The sequence below is a fragment of the Diorhabda carinulata genome, chromosome 7 (assembly GCF_026250575.1).
Source record: "Diorhabda carinulata isolate Delta chromosome 7, icDioCari1.1, whole genome shotgun sequence".
Classification (NCBI taxonomy): domain Eukaryota; kingdom Metazoa; phylum Arthropoda; class Insecta; order Coleoptera; family Chrysomelidae; genus Diorhabda; species Diorhabda carinulata.
Window position 1 is genome coordinate 8,125,118 of NC_079466.1, and position 20,204 is coordinate 8,145,321.

At 30.6% G+C, this 20,204-nt stretch overlaps 1 protein-coding gene across 2 annotated transcripts in view; it reads left to right on the top strand.

Annotated features, from left to right (window-relative positions):
- The first annotated feature begins 2,624 nt into the window (after nucleotides 1–2,624).
- The window catches only part of LOC130896397 (uncharacterized), a 162,593-nt gene continuing 145,013 nt past the window's right edge, over nucleotides 2,625–20,204 (top strand). The window contains exon 1 of one of the 2 annotated variants that reach the window (XM_057804448.1): nucleotides 2,625–2,750. The gene's annotated coding sequence lies outside the window, so the exon portion shown is untranslated. Of the gene's footprint in view, nucleotides 2,751–10,351; nucleotides 10,723–20,204 lie in introns of those variants that run through there. The other variant, XM_057804449.1, reaches the window with a different exon arrangement.

The window sequence follows — 20,204 nt, forward strand, 5'->3', positions numbered from 1 at the left end:
AAAGTAAAGACAACCTGATCAATTGTCAAATCAAACACGCACGCAGTATTTGACAGATTTATTAAAAAAATTAATGACCTCAGCATACAATTACAAGGGAACAACCTCAATTTAATAAAAACAAAGAGTATAATTTCAGCTTTTCTTGGTAAACTGATATTTATGAAGGAAATATTGGTCGTCGCGAATTTTCAGTTTTCAAACTTGTCATAGAACGTCTTTATGAAGGTATTCATACATACATACATGATTTTAAAATCAGATTCTATCTATGGAAATACCACTAAGGATGATATATCCATTTGATAGAACGGAAGTGGAGAATGTGATATTATAAAAGCTACTCGAGCTTAGCACTAAGGAGTAGCTGACAGTGAGGTTTAAAACAGGGTACCAAAAATTTTGGCTGCAGGTAGAAATACCCCGAAAATATCCTGGAAGTGGGGAATTTTTCAAAAGCTTCGAATCGCGTTTCCTTCGTCATATTTTGTCGAAAAAAGTTTTAGTCCCGTTATAAGCCTGTTAACAAAAAAACGGCGAGATTAGCGGTTATTCCTTACAAAACTCAAATCAAATATTGATAATTTGCTGTTAATCCATCAAGTACATCCCTCTCATTCTATTTTTTTGGTAATTACCCTGGTAGAAGTTACATTACGTTATAAGTGTTTAATTTTGATTATATTATAACAATAATAATTAATCGTGTAATTATTTATAAATTTCAATAAGTATCTATGTACAATACAAGAAAATATACTATATTTTTTTACCACACCGAATGGAAAGGTTTCTGAATAAAATTTGTGAAAATAGTTTGGTTTTTGTGTTGTGAGTCACTGTAGATTTCTTAAAAGTAAATACGGAGTTACTTTTCCGATTGGCCACCTTTGACTTTTTGATATGCCCTCATAGCACAATCAATTAAGATATAATTGAAAATTTGTAAATCAAACAATTAACCCAATCAAGCAATCAATTTTAATCTTTTTTTTTCTCAAAAGCTGTTCACTTTTTTTCTAGATTTGGAATTTGGTAGTAATGTAAGCAAAATTTTTAAACAGGTCTATGAAACAAAAAAGTGTAGATACTCTTCAAATAAGGATTAATTTTCTTAGAAATACATTAATAGGTAACACAAGCATAAATCTTATTAATATTATTTGGTATTTAAGATGGATACCTATTAACAATTGAATGTTTTGACAACATTTTCAAAATCTGCTGAATTTTATTGCATTTGTCTAGTTGATGACATTTATATCAAAGAAAAAATCATTTTACTATAAAGATTCTATATTGATATATAAATGAACTTACAAAATATTCAATGAGAAAATGATGAAGAAGTACATACAAATGTAAATTACAAATTCAAATAGTTTTCACGGTTCCTTAATAAGAAATATTTTATAAAAGAACCAAAACTTAATTATTTTTCATTTAGAAGGTATAGAAAGCTTTTAGAGTCATTTTATATACATTAATCCAAAGGAAAGTACTTTTTCTAAATTTCACAAACAAAAGCAAGTCAAAGGCAATATAAAATTCAAATCAACACCTACTTCAAAGTACTGCCATTGACTTGTTTTATTTAGAAACCGTTTTCATCTATATTTCTTGCCACTGTTATGGTCAGATAAAAAACACAAAAGTAACATTTAAAACACAAGATCGTACGTTAACAAGCGGAGAATAAATCTTTTGTTTACTACCCAGTCAAAGTCACGTGTTCTAGTATGGTCCATTAGATTCAATTAAATATATTTCATATCGCAAAGAAATTGAATATGAAATTTTTACGTGTTTAGTAAGGGCCGAATGATGTTTATTTGTCTGCCTACTTCTTAATTATTCAACTCGTTGCAACTCATAGAAACAAAAGCGAACCCCCCATTGACCAATCTGTTTATCTCCAAAATGTAAATATTAAGTCTAGTTATTCTCTGTACGGCATAGTTATGGAAAAAATGATTTTGTGGTTTTGCATATGAATAGAAAGTAGTTGCTATTCCATAATATACTGTTAATCTTTTGAATCAAAACGCCATAGGTATTTATTTTTTTTCATAGTTCATAGTTCAATGATATATAAGTTTGTTTTATCTCAATGATGAGTTCATATATTTTACATTTTTAGTTGGAAAGTGCGGGAAGATATAAAAAAACTCATTTCATTTGTGGGGGCTCTTGGCTAGGGAGAGCCCCAAGGCACGTAAAAATTTGCCGCTGGTTTTTTATCGAAAAATAAGGATTTGGAAATAGTTATATTTGATATTTTAAAACTAAAAGGTGCTATGGATGCTCAATACTTATGGCTAATATTGCATTTAAAAATATTCAATACAACATCGGAGCACTATTGTTTAAAAAAATGTCTACGTTTACACTTGAACTGTTTTTCATATGTTCATGGCTTTAATCGGTGGATCAAGCTCATATTCTCATTATTTTTGCTTATTTCTAACAATAAATCATTACGGTGCGATTTTTGTTCATTATCGGATTAGATCAACTTTTTAATAGTCCAAAATTGGGGCACTAACGTTACTGACGTCATTTGATAGTTAGTTTTGTCCCCCTAGATGGCACGAGTAGGTATACGGAAACGGTAAATATTGATGCGTCGGTGTTTGGAGGCGTCGTGACGAAATATTTCGAATCGACGTGTTGAAGAGTGTAGTAGTGCCACGGTTCGGGTAATACACAGGGAAGAAGAAAAAATACGCGTGTTTCAGTGACAGCTGCTAGTAAGTAACTTATTTAATTATATTATTGGTACAATTAAGGTTGTTATACTCATTCCCTTCGATTGACTAAGTTTACTAAAGTTTGGTATCAATAGTTATTTTTCGAATTAATCGTTTATTTTTATAATTTTTAGTGTTTGAAGTGTCAAATAGGAAATCGGTTAGTAATATTATACTTTTCAAATATTATGGAAATATAACTTAATAGTTATAGTTAGTTATTACATAGTTTTTCACTATTTCTTGCAGTTTTTTAAATGTACGCTTACTATTATTTGGTTTAGATCGATTTAAATATTTTTCCAAATAAACTTTTAAAAATTGTTAGCATTTTGATAGTTGAGTTGGTTGTAATTTTCAGTGGTGACTTTAAAAATGAAATGAATTTTTTTTTCGATGACGTTAGGCTATCTCACAAGAAAGGGTCCTACTTTCAGTGAAAAGTGAATTAAACGCAATTTACATAATTTTTCTTTTATTTTACAAGTATGAGATGTCATAGTATACGTTTACATAAAAATGTTGAAAATATTAAACTCTTATCAGTGAAAAGTATTTATAATAACATTTTCGCTTTCCATCAAAACTTATTTTACTACTCTTCTCGCTATGGCAGCGCTCAGGATCGTAACTTCTTAACTGACATCAATAAGATTTGAAGGAATGTAGTCAAGGCGAAAGTGGAGAAAATTGACTTCTAGGCTCATGTTACAATCCAGTTTATTGAGATTGTCTTGCATGTCAGCGACAATTGCTTTGTAGTTTATATTTCTCTTCTATTCATGTATCGCTCAAAGTTTCCATCTCCCATGAGTTTCCTGAGGTCCAGTAAAACATCCTCCTTAGATAAACCAGGAAGCTGCTCACAAAAATTTGTAAATTTGATCTTTTTTTGGTAATGTCTTCCCAAACAATCATTCAAATATTATTGTTTCGATCAAGGAAATATTAGATCGTCTAGATCAAAGTAATAATTGGAAATATTTTGATTTTGATTATGTATGGCTGACGATATTTTTGAGTAATGGTTGGTCAATAGCACTGAAGATTTCCCTGATCTGTTAGTATCAAAGTGAAAATTTTCAGTTCAGTATGTGGAACCATTTTTTTCCAATTTTTCTTCATTTTCGTGGTCTCCACTGTCAAGAATTGTTGATCCCTCTTTGCATTGTGAAAATCCGTGAAAATGTTTCGTTTTGGTGAAGTACTTTTTGTTAAAATATAATAGAAAATCGCAGTAATATACTGCATCATATCACGACTATTTTTTGGCGTAGTTCATGTCTTTTTGAAAGTTCAATACGAAACAGCAAAACAGTGAAGTATATAAATATCGAAACAATATGGAACTTTACTTTAGATTGATGATAAATGGCTTTCACCAAGATTATAATACTATTTACAATCCATTCGATGACATTTAGTTCAAACCATCTCTTGATACAAAAAATGCTGAGCGGGACCTGCTAAAAAGAAAACATTGCTCACTTTTTCTAAAGCACGACTAAATTTTCGAAATAATTGTGCTTGCCAACAGTTTATATTTTTTTTTAACATTTTGGCATTTTGGAGAAGGCCCAAAGTTTTTACAAAATCAAAAGTCTGGTCAAAAGACGGGCCGAATAGAGTAAAATTCGCTTTCTACCTACTCAAGGAGGATATAAGCCCAGAACTCATTCGAAGTAGTTGGTTAGGAACATCTTTATCCGATTATGTAAGAAATTTAATCAAGAAAGTCTAGATGATGAAAGTAACATTTTATACCTTAAGTCGGGTTATTTTGCGAAATTATGAAAATTTACTTTTATTAACCTAGCAATTAGAAAACAATATTGACACATTTGTGCAATTATCAGTAGTAATAAACCAAGGGTATTGATAATTGTTCGAGAAACGGATTTCGAAAGCTTATAGGCAACAAACTTGAGAAAGTTGATATAAAATTTTTGAGCATTTATCAATGTTCGAGGATTGTTCGGATGAAAAGTTTTTTGCTAATTATTGAAAAAATACAGAGCAAAAACAATTTATTTGAAGGTGCAATAAACGAAAGAACAATTAGAAAATTTAAGTGGAAATCCAGATGTGTTAGTTTCTATAACTGATGAAGATGTATATTGAAGCCAATCGCTTCGTCAGACGATTTTGAATCATATTTCTTCCAATGGGCGTATTATCATACCATCATTTACAGATTTCCAGTGACGATTTATTCTTAGGAATAATCTGTTGATTTTAATATTTGGGCTCCTTTGCTGCTGTTGTTGTTTTCGATTAAAAATTTGCCCTCAATCCACATTCTTGAACCACAGCTCGATGGGTTACAAAACCATCGTTGTTTGACTCCTTACAAAGAAGTCAGTCAAATAAGCAGCAGCTCACCCATCTCACCAAGTTAATTCACCATAGCTATGTGATGGAATTTCCGTTGCAGTCCTTCAGGTGTATTTTCATTCCATTAATTTTTCATTTTAGTTATTTGTACGGAACTTAATGTTGTCGAAATTTGTTTACTTTTACAGTGGTCTGATTGCAGCTTTCGTCGTTAAAAATCGAGGGCAGTTCGTGGTTGTTGAAATAATACACTTTTAAATGGGCCAATAATTACTTTCGTTTCTTTATAATATATTTCTTATAGTAGCTTACATTGTTTTGACTGTAGTTTCTTTAAACTCTGAACCATCGTTTCTTCTCATATTCACAGTGCAATCCTTTAAAATCAACTCCGATTTCCATCTAATTAATACTTTCTATAATTGTAAAAGTCCATAAATACTTTCAATACAATTTTTTTCATTATTCATTTTATTTCATTAATATTTTCATCAGTATTACAGCCAAATCGTGATATTTTGAAATATTAAATATTTGAAACGTAAAAGTCGAAATAAATCAATATGTATCGATGGCAAAGTGATAAACTGAAAACAGCCCATGGGATCTGTTTTTAATATAATGTTGTGGTTTTTCTTCAATCAGATGACATCAAATTAATTGATTTGAATGGATTTCTACAAGGGCAAAACATAAATAGTAGGTATAATATAATAACCACATAAGTAAAAAAAGTTGGGTTAGCTTCTTTCCAGCTTAGGGATTGCATAAGTTTTATTGGTACAAATACTTTTAACCAGTGAGTATTTGGACGCAGAAAACATCATCTGCCTACATTCCCAACTCAATAGAAAATAATTTATTGATTCGTCGTATTGAAGATAAAGTACTTGGACATTGATTATTCAACAACATCTTTTTTAAAAACATGGAGTGTTATGAAGGGTGGTTTAAATGTATGCAAAAAGGTATAGATCTTGGTAGCGCATATTATAAAAAGTATTTTTATTATTCCCATTCTCATGTTCAAATAAATTAACCCTCTCATATATAATATAGTTACACTTCATGTCAGCCTCATTTTAGTTTGCGCTATCATTCACGACGCGACTTCCAATTAGTGTAGTTATGTAAAATGTAGATTGTTTGCTTCATAACCTTCAAAATTCTTCCTCTTATACAGGTTGATTGATTAGTGTGATAAAGTTCAATACGTCCTTTGACATCATTAGTCTTCACATTTACATTCTTACAGGGTGCTCCAGAATGCTGTGTCATATCAAAGATATATTTTATTGCGTATTTGGAATCAGCTTGACTTCCCCATTACAATAATATAGGGTTTTGATGAGCTGTATCAATACCCTGTATAATGTAAGAGAAATTCAGGACCGAAGATCAGATGCGGGCAAAGCATTGGAATAGTAATAGAAATTCTGGAAAATTATTTATTCCGTTAATATTCATTGAATCTAATACGGTGTAATTCAAAATACGGTTTTTTTCAAATCTAGCATTCTCTATAATTAAAATTATTAATCCTTGAGATATTTTGATTTCTTCGAGCAAATCAATGTTATGTACCTATATATGATCATTTAACAATTAATTGTGAATTATCTATGATTTATTCGCTAAAAACTGATATTTGACAATGACATGACATGACAAAAGGTACATCATTGTTTTTTGTGGTACTTTTTTTGGTGCTTTGAACAAATTGAACTAGGCAAACATGAATTTCATTAGTGATGATATGATTGATATGATCTGGATACTGTAAGAATGCAATAAAAACTCCTTACTATCAGCAAAAGTATACTAGGAACTTTTTCCTGAAGGACGGAAATCTACAAAAGCAAGCTTGGAAAGATTGATGGAGCGGTTCAGTACACGGGTTCAGTTAAATATGAAAAGCATAAACGATTAAAAACTTCTGTGACAGAAGAAAATGAAATTACTGTTTGTCTGACAGTTACTGAAAACCCATACACATGTGCAAGGAATTATTTCCAACGAGGCAGAACTGAATTTCTACGGTGTGCAAAGAATCCTCAACAAAAACAAAATGCGCCCTTAACACATTTAGCACATAAAGTTACTTTTAATAAAAATGGTTGTGTTAATAGGGCAAACTAAATGGTCTTTGAATGTGTGGGGAGATATTGTTGGTAAATATATAGTAGAATCATATTTTTTTGAGGAACATTCAAATTTTTAGTTTTGATGTTGTACTAGTGCTTCTTGTTTTCGTCGAGATGTCTACGTTCAAATGGTATAACAATTTTAATGATTTATTGTTATTTAGAAACCTAAAATTGAGAAAAATCGAAAAAAATTTATTTTCACACAACAGACTCAACGTTAAAAAGATTTGCGTTATACATGCCATTATTTTAAACACGTACCATATACAAGTATAATAGCGTTTCTTCATGCTTTCTCTGGATATCATACACCTTCAATTTGCTGGAAAAAGGAAAAAACAATCGTAAGATTTTTATTGCAATTTATTAAACCTAGCCAGTGTTTATTATCAAAAAGAAGCAGTCCACATAACAATAGCAAAAAATGGATATCAACTTATATCTAGTATTTACAAAAAAATAAATTACGATTACGGCTGTATTAGTAAGCTACAAACAAATCCTCTTTCACAAATTGGAAAAACTCTTTAACTGAAGAAGTAACTGTATAACACTCCTAAAGAGTCTATTACCAAGTGTGAAATTGGTGGGATGATTTTGACAAAAATTAGGACGACAAAAAGACAGGACTGGGGCTGGAACGAAAATCTCCCGAAATACATGTCTGAAAGCTTCGCCTTGACTCCCCGAAAGTTATTAGAAAGCGTTAGCTCTTTTGAAAGTGGTTGCATTAATCAAAGGTAGGCTGCCAAAAACACTGCGTAAAATGTACCAATGCTCAAATAGAGACAACTAAAATATTCGTAGATTCAAGTGATTCTGGAGATTGATGAAGAATAATGACATCGAAGTTGAAAAACCTGAAAATGCCAATGATTTTGAAGATAATATAGAATTTGAGAGTTGATCGATGAAGATAACTAACCACAGCAAAAAATTGATTAGATCTTAACATTTATTTTATTAATTTTTATATAGCTATAAACAGCCAATATTAATGAAGTAAATATTTGTAGATAAAGTGAAGAATTTGTAGCCAATGTTAATAAATTATATGTTTTTTTTCACATGTATTTAGAATAATTTAATATGCATGTAAAGTTTTCGAAAATTAACTGTACCTTGTAAATGTTCAGTTTCAAAATTATTCTCTGCCTTTTCGTGATGAACTTCATTCAACTTTAACTCATATTATGAATTATTAACATAAATATGATAAAGAATTGGAAACAATGAATAAATCCACATATTTGAGATTCGAAATTTTTTTTTCGGTGTTTCCCAATTTTAACCTGCTAAAATACAATAAATGAATAAAATTGATATACTACGTTTCGCCACAAATAATGGAAAACGCTTTTCATCCATTTAAAAATATTTTTTCATTCTTTATGACCTCAACTATATATTCCAGATGGCAGTTGCCTGCTACTAATTTTTTCATCTCAAAGTTAATTGCCCCAACCTATATAAAAATACTTCGTAATATGAATAGCTCTTTCGATGATAGTTGTCTTACTAGGTCATTTCGAAAACTTATGGTGATAATCAAGACGTGCACGTATACTGTAGTATATAGTATAGTTTTTCATTGTTTCGTTCCTATAATTTATTTGTAATATATTCATTTTTCCTTGTACTTGCAATTCACCCTGCAAAGTATCAGAAAGAAATGATAACATGTCAGTTTTTGACAAATAAATCATAGCTAACTCATAATTCATTGTTAAATTATTAGATATAGAAGTACATTGGTAGTACTGTTCGATATTTATATAAAATACAGGGTGATTGAATTGAAAAAATCCAGAAAATAATGTATTAGTACTTTGATTCATGGGAGAGTCAAGCTGATTCCAAATATGCAATAAAATATAGGATGTTTCATTTAAAAAAATGTAACTTTGATATGACACAGCATTCTGGAACACCTTATAAGATGGTAAATAATTTTAAAATATGAAGCCCAATGGCTATAATCCTTCAAATTTTTAAATTGATATTTCAAAGGACAAAGGAGGCATTACCCTGTATATACACGAACCGTATCAAGGCAGTAATCATTGAACCACACTGGCGTATCTACGTTACATATAAAAATTATCAAATCTAATAAATTATTTGAAACAAAAAATGTTGTTGTTCGGTAAGATTAATAATTTTAAGGTGAATTTGTTGTTGGACTTATTTCTTCGAATATCTGTCTTTGAAGATGTTCAAGGGTAAATTGAAGAACCTGAATGATCCATTTTTTCAAAATATTCATATGAACATTTTGTATTGTCTACGTGCTATTCACATTTATATGGATTAATTTCGATCTCAATCTAAAACTTTTTTGTAACCTTACTTATTTCTACATTATGTTTAATAAAGACTTATATTCTTCGGAATTTCTAGCCATACTAATGTTATATAACTATTCGATGTTTACAAGATAACATATTCTACGAATATTATCCAACGCTTAAGATCATCTATTTTTTCTTGTGATTGATGCAAATGTGGAGATGAGGATTAAATTCATCAAATACTTCATATATTTTACTTTTCCTTGAATTACACCATTTTTGTTGTTAACATAATAAATCTAAAGTAATATTGACTATTGGGATCATTCATCAAAGAAATTCATAATAAGAAACTTGTGAAACATCATATATTAATTAATTACAGAATCTACTACGCGTGAATTGTTTAGAAAGTTAATTAAATTAAGAAAAAAAATTATGATAGCAGACTACGAAAACAACTGCATCCAAGGATATATTTTTAAATTTTATGGGATTATGAAACAATGTTTGGATTCGAACGAACACAATTTGAAATTTATAATTATAAATACTATATCACACTCAATATCCAGGTAAATTTGATGTATGTTCTGAAATAGTATATAAAATACTTATTGATTCGTCATTAATGCGGAAGTCTAATTTAGAATATGGTTTTACACCTGGTTTGGTTCGGTTATTTCTAATCCCACGAGTGTTTCCATTAGTATGACATTTCATTATTTGTACCTTTTACAGTTGGGTGACAAGAATATAATTTTTTAATTTTGACACTTTTGAAACGCAACGTTTTGAAACGTTTTATAATTCGTAACTGTAATTGCAGAAGACTGTAACACTAAGGGCCCTTTCACACCAAACGAATCCGAATCAATCAGAATCACTCCGAATCAAGTTGAATCTGATTGACCAAGATTCGGCTTCGAGCGCTCCGTTTAAATGTGAAGGGACTCTTTTCTCGCCTTCAGACCGGACGAATCTGGTTCAATCAGGTTTGATTCGAGTTCGCACTTGATTCAACTTGTCAGATTCCTCGTCCAGTCAGTCTTGAATCAACAACCATACGAGATGGACGTGGAATTATTAATTTTAAAAGTTAAAGAAAATAGTGCGATAAGACGCCAGATAAAAATCACAGCAACAGAAATCTCATATCTTCTGTGTGGAGGAAAATTGGCGAAGAATTAAACATTCCAGGTAAGAATTATTCACGTTGATTCAGCTGGTGTGAAAGAGTGGAGATGGCGAATCAGATTCAATTTGATTCGGAGTGATCCAGATTGATTCGGATTCGTTTGGTGTGAAAGGGGCCTAAACCTATGTGCTACCTCTTACGTGTTAGTAATATTGATCTCAATCAAAATCACGAAAAATTAGACTTAACTTGCTTTCATAGTAACGAGAAATTGAATACTTTTCATTCGAATTTAAATAGTTACATCCTATTCAAAATTGGAAATTGTGTGTAACTCGTTCAGAAACACTTTTTTCGTTATTCGTATTCTTTTTCGCAATTCGTTGTGCGGAAATATACTTATTTTGAAAAATTTTGCTATTCCCAATTCATTGAACAAATAAATTTTCCTTGTAACTTCTTGTTGCCTCATTATACGCATAAAGTACGGCAAATAATCAGTCAAAAAAAAATGGAGACGTGATTTTATCAGATAGACGCTATAATTATCCGGTGTAAATCCATTATTTTCTACAAAAACACTATTTCCAAAGCAAAACCCATCGATATTTATCAGGTGCAGTGGAGTACATCTCTAGGTTAGGGTACTTATGTAAAATATGTAAAATAGACAATCGCCAAAATTTTATTCTTCTTCAATAGACATAAAATATGGGATTGGCACAGAGAATTTCTTATGTGGATTATGCTGATCTGAAGAAGAAAAACCGAAACAGATTGTCTGTCTCTGCTACTAACCGTGCAGTGTAGAAAATCTTTTTCTATAAATACGATTAATAGCAAAAACGAAAATAAGAATAGTTCTTTCTGAATGTGTATTTAAGGTTGAAATTGGAGATAAGTTGATCAAATGTCTTAGATTCAAAAAATCTCTTTGTGAAACAAACTGTTTCCAAAATTGAAACGAAAAACAGGAAAAAATTGTTTTGGTACCTTCCAATCCCGTTGATACATACGGATTAGAAAATATCTTTAGCAGAGTACCAACAATACATGAAAACAAGTAGTCTCAACGATAAAGTACTATATTTGGAAACCACTGGTATTTACGAAATTACCTTAAATTATTCTGGCAAGAACTATGTTGTGCAAACTAAGAGGTCTGTTAACGTCCGGTTTATAGTGTACCTAGCTCTAGTATAAATAAAATATATAAAATCTAGTATAAATAAATGTGGAATTGTTGTCTAGATTTCTGAATAAGGTTTGTTTCAGTGGTCCACGTGCGATGAAAAACCTGAAAGGTTTATTAGAATGAATAAGTTCTTTTACGTTTTTTCACTACATTTCTCGATCCTTTTCTTTATGTTTTTCTATAAAATAGCTAGTCAATATCGTATCCATATTTAAATCTAAAGGGTTTTTAGCTTTAAGCTGATCATTAGTAACATCTATTGGTTTTTATTGGTATTTTACTGACTTTATTTGTGTATATTTGTGTAGGTCTGTGGAATATCTGATGCGCGCTATTTTACTGAGAAATCAAATCGGTTGGAAATATGGGAAAATTTCGAACCAACCTCTTGGATTTTAGTCTAATGTAAATCCTTTGATGTTATTGAACGGAAATTTCATAAGGACGGGTGATGGGAAACTCTCATATGCTGCTCCGGAACAAAATCATTATTCCGCTTCATGATATCAACCAACAGTTTGCCGCTTTAATAATCTGAGAATGTCTATGTTTCAATAACGTATGCCGTAAATGAATTTCATACTAAAAAGTTTTATTGACAAATAACTACGAAAGAATCAAAGACTAATGACTTCTTCACATTATAAGAATTTTCTAACTATGAGGAACACAGTTTCCAGTAGTTTGTAGGTAAACAATATTCCCCTAGTTTTCACTTCATTTTTGCATCAAAGAATAGGAAATCATACAGATATTATTGAATTTAGAGTAGCTCGAATAGCTTCGATTATACTGTAGTGATTTCTCATTTCTAAGTTATTTTAAATTTATTTACTTACAGTAAATCTTTACTTGTGGGATAATTGTAATCTAACAGTAAATTCTCTCACAGCCAATTCTCTGAATACAACTGAACTGAATATTTTAAATACTCATATCTAAATCTAATATTTTTTAATTGTTTTATTAGAGATGGACGGCTTCAAGACCTACTCGAGTTTGTGATTTCTTAATAACAGCACAGGTTGTTACGAATTCGTTCACGAAAAGGACCGCTAAGCCGGTACTGTTCGATTATCTTTATAGAATCTAAAGTATGGTGAATGCGCCGGCTATTATACAGCGGTAGGACGTTTTTATTAGGTTTTTAATAACTGGTTCACTTCATGTCATGACAGTTTTAATAGAATCAATTTCTAGGAAGGCCTTTTTATTTATTTACTTTCTAGAATCGAATTATCGAGACAATCCGTTTTGCTTAAATAGGCGCTTGTTTATCAGCAAGGAAGTAAGTAAATAATCTGGAGTCATCCCGAACACATCAGGATAGGCGGTAAAATGTGTGTTTAAATAACAATTATGAATTATATAAGTGTTTAGCAAGTCTTAGGGCATAGTAACTAATTAGGTATAATTAGTGTAAATTAAGTAAGTAAGAAATACCACGTGTGCCTAAATTCATCCACAGTTAAAAACAGTTTAAAAGAATTGAAGAAGAAAAACATTACATTGATGTCAGGTGTGGGGTTTTATATAAAAAAAGTGACATGGCTAAGAGACTAGGTGAGTTAAAAGTGACAAAACTAAAAGAAGAATTGGAGAATCGCGAGATGGAAACATCTGGTAAGAGTGAATAGTAGAAAGTCTCAAAGTGGCACTGGGAAGTGACGGCTTAGCTTCAGAAACATTTCTCTTCAAAGACGAGTCTGCCACTTAGATCTCGGTAATTTCTAAAATGAAGGAAGATATTTCTACTAAAATGGACGAGAAGATTTCGAACATGGAGGACTGATTATATTTCATCTTTGAAAAATGATACTTCGGCTTGTAAGGACGAGAAGATTTCAACTATGAAAAAAGATATTCCTGCCGATATTTTATCATTGGAAATTGACATTGCCGTTGACGTCGAGAATAAAATTTCCTTCCTAAAATCGGATATCGAGAATAAAATGATAACGATGGACGATCAAATTAAGCAGATTGCAAATTCTAGAACAGCAACAAACAAACAACAAATTCTAACAGAGAAAAAAAAAGATCGAACCTATAAAATCATGCAATCTATAAAAAGATTTTGAAATAGTAGATAATAAAAGTTTTTCCCGAGTCAAGGCTCTAATATTTAAAGCTAAGACGTCTTGGACCAATTACAGACCAAGTTGAGGCAGCCCCGCTAGTGAATAGTTGGTCCGATAAAGAAAAAACAGTTGACTAAACTATTTCACTGCAAGAAGACACCTTAGTTGTATTTCAGAGAATACTCCTCGAAGAAACTGATGATTACGAAAAGCTGAATAGTAGTGTCCTCTGCCTTGTTTGAAAATTTTGTTCATTTGACAATAAGACAGCATGAGAAATATACATAGTTGTGATTGGCTTAAATATTTCTCAGACTGTTACATAAAATGTATCCCTCATTGAAAAAAATGTCAAGTAAACGACAGTGATCAATTTTGAGTCGATATTTTTCTTTTTGTTAAAGGAAGAAGAAAATAATGTTCCATAAGTTGTGGTTGCGTAATACTACAACTCGACATTACTAAATAGGTATTATGTTTAGCACGACACTATCTTATTATTAGGTATATCACGCCTGAAATATGTACTTTAAACGTCTCTCAAATCAAATTTGGTACTTGGCGATATAAAATTTTAATTTTTATGATAATTTCTTATATTGAAGCTTCATAAATCCTCTCCTATGTTTACTTCTATTTATATTTGCCAGTTAGTTCAAAAGTAACTGATTATAAGGAAGAAGTGTTATTTACCGAGAAAAGCAATAGGTTGTTACATTCAAATTTCTTTTGCTATAAAACCATTACGGATAAAGCACACAAATACCAGAGCAGCATATCCAGAATTGTATGTTTTCTAAGTTTAGCAAGGGTAGTAATGCAACAGTTATTCTGGAAAACATTGGTCTATCATCTAAGAATCTCTGCAGCAGATTTGGAAGAATTACTGTCCTTAACGCTTTAGATTATCATCTAGGACTCATAATTAGTCTCCAGTGTTCGGCCAGATTATGAGGATCTAAGCACTTCCTTGATTATTTTTCCAATTAGCGGCAAATCTTTTTGGATAGTCGACCAATTTTTTAAGGATGTTTCTGCTTCTGCAGTTAGCAAATTATCTGATATTGCTGATCTTTCTGAACGAAAGTTGTCCAAAGGATCAAAATTACCAGATTTCACCTTAGAAAACCATCTTCGATATTTACCTAAATATATTAATAGTTTTTGGTCGCAACAGTTTCGTTATTACCTCAAAATATCCTTGGCACCGATTCGAAGTACACAATAAGCTGACAAAAGAGAATCAAACATTGATATGCGGAGAAGGGACATTATTACATTCAAATTTTTATTGTAGTTGTGATCAGATACAAAAGTAATTTTTTAAAGCCTTGTTCGATACATCAAGCTTACGAGATATTTGAGGATAAACTTCTTAGTGTGAATATATAACTGAGAAGGTCTTTTACAGGCAATGTATAAAAAAGGTATCACAATTAAAAAAATTAAATTAGTTAAATCTATAGAGAAATTATAAAAAATAAGGAATCACATAGTAAATTATGTACTGAACAAAATAGCTCATAAAAATATTTATTGAAATAGACAAGTTTTTACTTATAGACCAATACTATACTAGTGACATAATCCTTGTTACTCTAGGAAATAAGCAAGGTTTTGTACGTGGTGGTACTTGAATGTGAATCAGAATTCAGATCTGTCTATCCTCACAAAATTAACTTCAACAATTGAAAAAATTGTTTGATGGAATCAAACAGTGTGATAAGGTTGGACAAAAAACCTTAATTTTAATTCGAAGGAGATTATATGCATCATTGAAAGTTGACTGAAATAAAGAAAATTAGTTTCATAGATTGGAGTATAACCTACATAATTTTTTATTTCATGAAATATAATTTTAATTTTTTGGCATTTTTCTAAGAATCGTATTTTATTCAACTTTTTTGTTGTAGAATCAATATCATTTTTCTCACAGAGCTTTTCAAGTGAAATCTAAAAAATGAAAACAACAGGAAACAAATATCCGTCGTCTTATTGATTTTTTGATGGAAGCAATAACTTATTGGTTTTGTTTCTTGCTGAGCAATAGTAGTTTCGTAGTTTTATTTCAATAAAATAGACTATTTTCTCAAACAACTTCTTGATGAAATTTTTCAACGCATCCAACTGTCAATGAGGTACAGAATCAATAATTTTTTGTTATATACATTTTTATTCAGTAATGCGAACCAAATGTTGTTTTTCTATTACTTCTTCGTATTATCGAAGTTAATATGTTTGCGTTATGAATTAAATATATTGCTAAGCCATAACAAAATTCACTGAATATATGATTCTAATTAAACTTACATTAATCTAGATGTATGTCAAAACACCAAACTATAAATTTCTAAATTTGCTTCATTTCACTCATCCACCAGGGTATTATATCGAATATATTTACGCAACAATTAAAAGTTCAATTTCGGACGCACCATCCTATTAGATGGATTGCATTTGAAAGTTGAGGTTACATTTGAATAATTTTGAAATATACCACTAATATGTTGTCGCAAAATCATCAAAGATGATATATCAGTATAATTGTGAATCAAATCAGATTCAAATGAATAATGATTGATAGGATCAAAAATTTCTAGTTTTGACATTGGATGCTGTCTTATATGAACAATTGATTTCAGATACCCCCATTAGAAGGAAACTCGAGGCTCTCAGTAGGGTGGTTGTTGTCACCTTCATATTACTTTTTTTGACCAGTTCATTATGGAACTGGAACTAAATAAATTTATGTCACCAGTCGCAATGATTTTATTTCTTAAACTAGTTACTTTTTTGATCAAATTTTATCTCATTTATTCAGATTTCATCAGTAAGACTTTTATCAATGTCTCTCTCAAGGTTTAATTCATTTCCACTGGTTATTGTGTGTAATTTTCATTGCTCCAGTAAAGACAATATTGCTTGTTAGCATATTCTTAAGGAAAAATGTACACTCATCATTGCAGTAAATATTGTGCAAATAAGTATTAGTTTACAATTATAAAAATCGTTATTGTTTCACAAAAAATTTGTTGGATATTTTCATTTTATAAATGTAATATTCATTTGACTGTGGTCCTCTCCTTACTCCACACTTTGTAGTGACGTGGAGGGCTTTGCAGTAAAAAAATTCTTTTTGAGCTGTTTTATCCTAAATACGTCAACTATGAGGGTTTATAATTGGATATGGCTTTATTATTTTCCATAATATTCTCCATTAAGATCAATACTCTTTTGCATTCGTTTGAATCAATTGCCGAAGGATTTTTTCCTTTCCGATTGAGGTACCTCCAAAGCATGTGATTTGATACGCATCAACTACTTCTTCAGTTGTAGAAAAACGTTGACCTCGCAATTTAATTTTGATCTGCGAAAATAAGAAGAAATCATGCCAAATAAGGACTGTATGGCGGATGACCCATCAATTCGATGTTTTGATTGTTCGAATACGTTTTTTTGAACTGATATCTGAAAATTTAAGTAGCAACCCTCGTATTGCCTTTTTATCAATAAGGAAACCATTTTCACTAAACAATTGATTCCAGTACATATTCATAGTTTGAATTACTATCTTTATTCAAATATTGCTGACGTTTTTTTGCATATCTTCCACATTTTCTATTAGCATTGTATGAAGAATAGGATAGTAGGTTAACCTTATGAGGATATCATTTGACGAGGTGGACACCACCAATAGATGGCAGTGGAGAGTTGGCGTCCACAGCACGTCTTTTCTTATTGTACGTCGTAGCTTGAATTACGTGTTTTCTTAGCTTTGGTTGCCGAATTACCCCAATAACAGATGGCGCCAAAATTATTTAAAATATTATATTCAACCTTTAAGCTGTGTCGTGGTTGTGCATTTGGATTATTTTTTTATTTGAGAATCTTTGAACTTGAATATATATTTCATTTTCAAGGTAAGTGGATATTATCACAATTATTATACATCACTACTCTCTTAGTTAATATATTCAAATTATAAGAGGCGCTATATGTATAAATGCTACAGCTTACAATTTCGAAAAAAACTGTATATTTAGCGAACTACTTACTAAAATGTATTTATATAACAAATAATCACTTCTTCTTTTCAATTTTTTAGAAATGGCTGGAAATTAGTGTGTTTATTTCATGTGTGGACTAAGTAAGAGATCAAATCCTACAATTAAAATGTACCGATTTCCTGTGAATGACCTACCAGATGTCAAAAATGGATCATACACTCCGGTTAGTTATTATTAAGTCAATTATTTTCCATAAAGGAATAAAAAATAGTGACTGTTTACAAATGTTCAATACTAAACATAAGTAGGTATTTAATTATCGTCAAATAAAAGATAATTCGTCCAATAGTTTTTTCTGATAATGAGTTTATTTGTATTATGGTCGCATTGCATGTTATACGAGTACAATGATTTACTACAAATTCCAAATCCATTCAATCTTATAAACTTATCAAAAGTACTTGAATCATACCTAAATTTAAACTTAGAAGCCACCTTTATAGTAAAGTCAAACAGAATAGAATAAAACATTTTTTAAAATATTTCAAACTAATACATAAACACAACTAACCGAATACAAATATTGAAATAGTATTTTTTGTTATTTTTTTATGTTTATGAACTAAGTATATAATAATAAGGTAGTGTGTCTGTGTGTTTATATTTGGAAATTATCCTGTCAATGAGGCAAAAATTTCACCTGTTCAAATGTATATAGACTTTTTTTAATCACATATTATAAATATGGTTATAATACTATATTCCATGCCATAACAGATTGACAAAATAGTAAAAAAAACCGTGAGCAGCAGAGCTCCACCACGAAAGTCGAATTTTTCGTCGAATGAAGAATTTAACTAATACACAAACAAATCTTTCCATAAAATCTCTCTCTCGAATGAAAATTCATAATTTCAATAGACCCGGTGGTCTCGAACCCTCTTGTTCAATTCCAATTGACAACAAAGAAAAAATTGTCATAATGACAAGAAATTTCGAAAATGGGAAGTAAAAAAAATCATCCTAGCAATGATCATACTCGTATTATTCATTAAATAGGAGGCGGTCCAGTTCAACAATTACAACGATCAAAATGATTTCGTGCTAGAAGAACTGAAGAAGAAAACTTGAGAAAGACAATTCTTCAACATCACCCCTACTTGCATGCGAAGTTCGAACCCTCTAGTTAAACTTTTTCTGGCCAAAAAATGAGAAAATACAACAAAAATGACCATAAAATGGAGAGTGGTAGAGATGGAAAGTTTCGATCTTAGACAGGAAATCATCTCGCAACTAATTGAACCTACATGTGAAATTTCATTTTTCAGTCGCTTTTCGTTTGACCTGCAAAGGTGAGCAAAGGTCAAAAACCACTTTTTTTGCACTGCGATCCCTCGAAATATTCATTTGTTTTCAACCAAACTCTAATAACATCAATCCGCCGCCAAAAAAGCCATGTATGCTAATTTTGAACCAAATCGGGCCTATAGCAATTGCTCGAGAGACGAAAATAAGAATGAATTGTAGCTTAAACAGATAAATATATATATATATATATATATATATATATATATATATAAACTACAGACATTCGAAAAACCATCATAATCGTGTTCAGGAGGTCTCAAAACATGAGAAAAATGATGTGCCCCCCATTTTTCTTCTAGTCATGCCTACCGTAATGGTATAAGTTATACATGAAAACTATGCTTTTGTTTTATCCAGCATAGAATGTTTGAATGAAATAATATCAAATACTAGTTTTACTTGAATACAAATTTACTATAGACATGTACCAACAAATCTCGATACGACGTTTCGTGCCTTCGCGAGGCAAACATAGATTTTTAATGAGGATATGTTTATTTATTATAATTATTAGTCAATTTAAACGATATAGCACACTTTTATCTCGAATAACTAACATCACTAATGATTATTTTTAAATTCGTTTCTGTAATAGATACTTGTTTTGATTTTGTCAAAAACTGTACTGAGAGCTTTCCTTTAAACATTACCTGGTGTTTTCGACATAAAAAAGAACTTTTCTAACCAATGTAATGTCCCTCCATAATATAATCACCAATTTCTGTCCATTGTTCAGTTTTGTCCTCCTATCTATTAAGGGTAAGAATATAGTAATGCCATATACCATCTTGTGATTGTTGAATACTTCCAATAAAAATGAATTTTAGTTTCCATTTTATTATATATATTGCAAAAAACACATTTAAAAGAGATAATTTTATTTACTAGTAAGT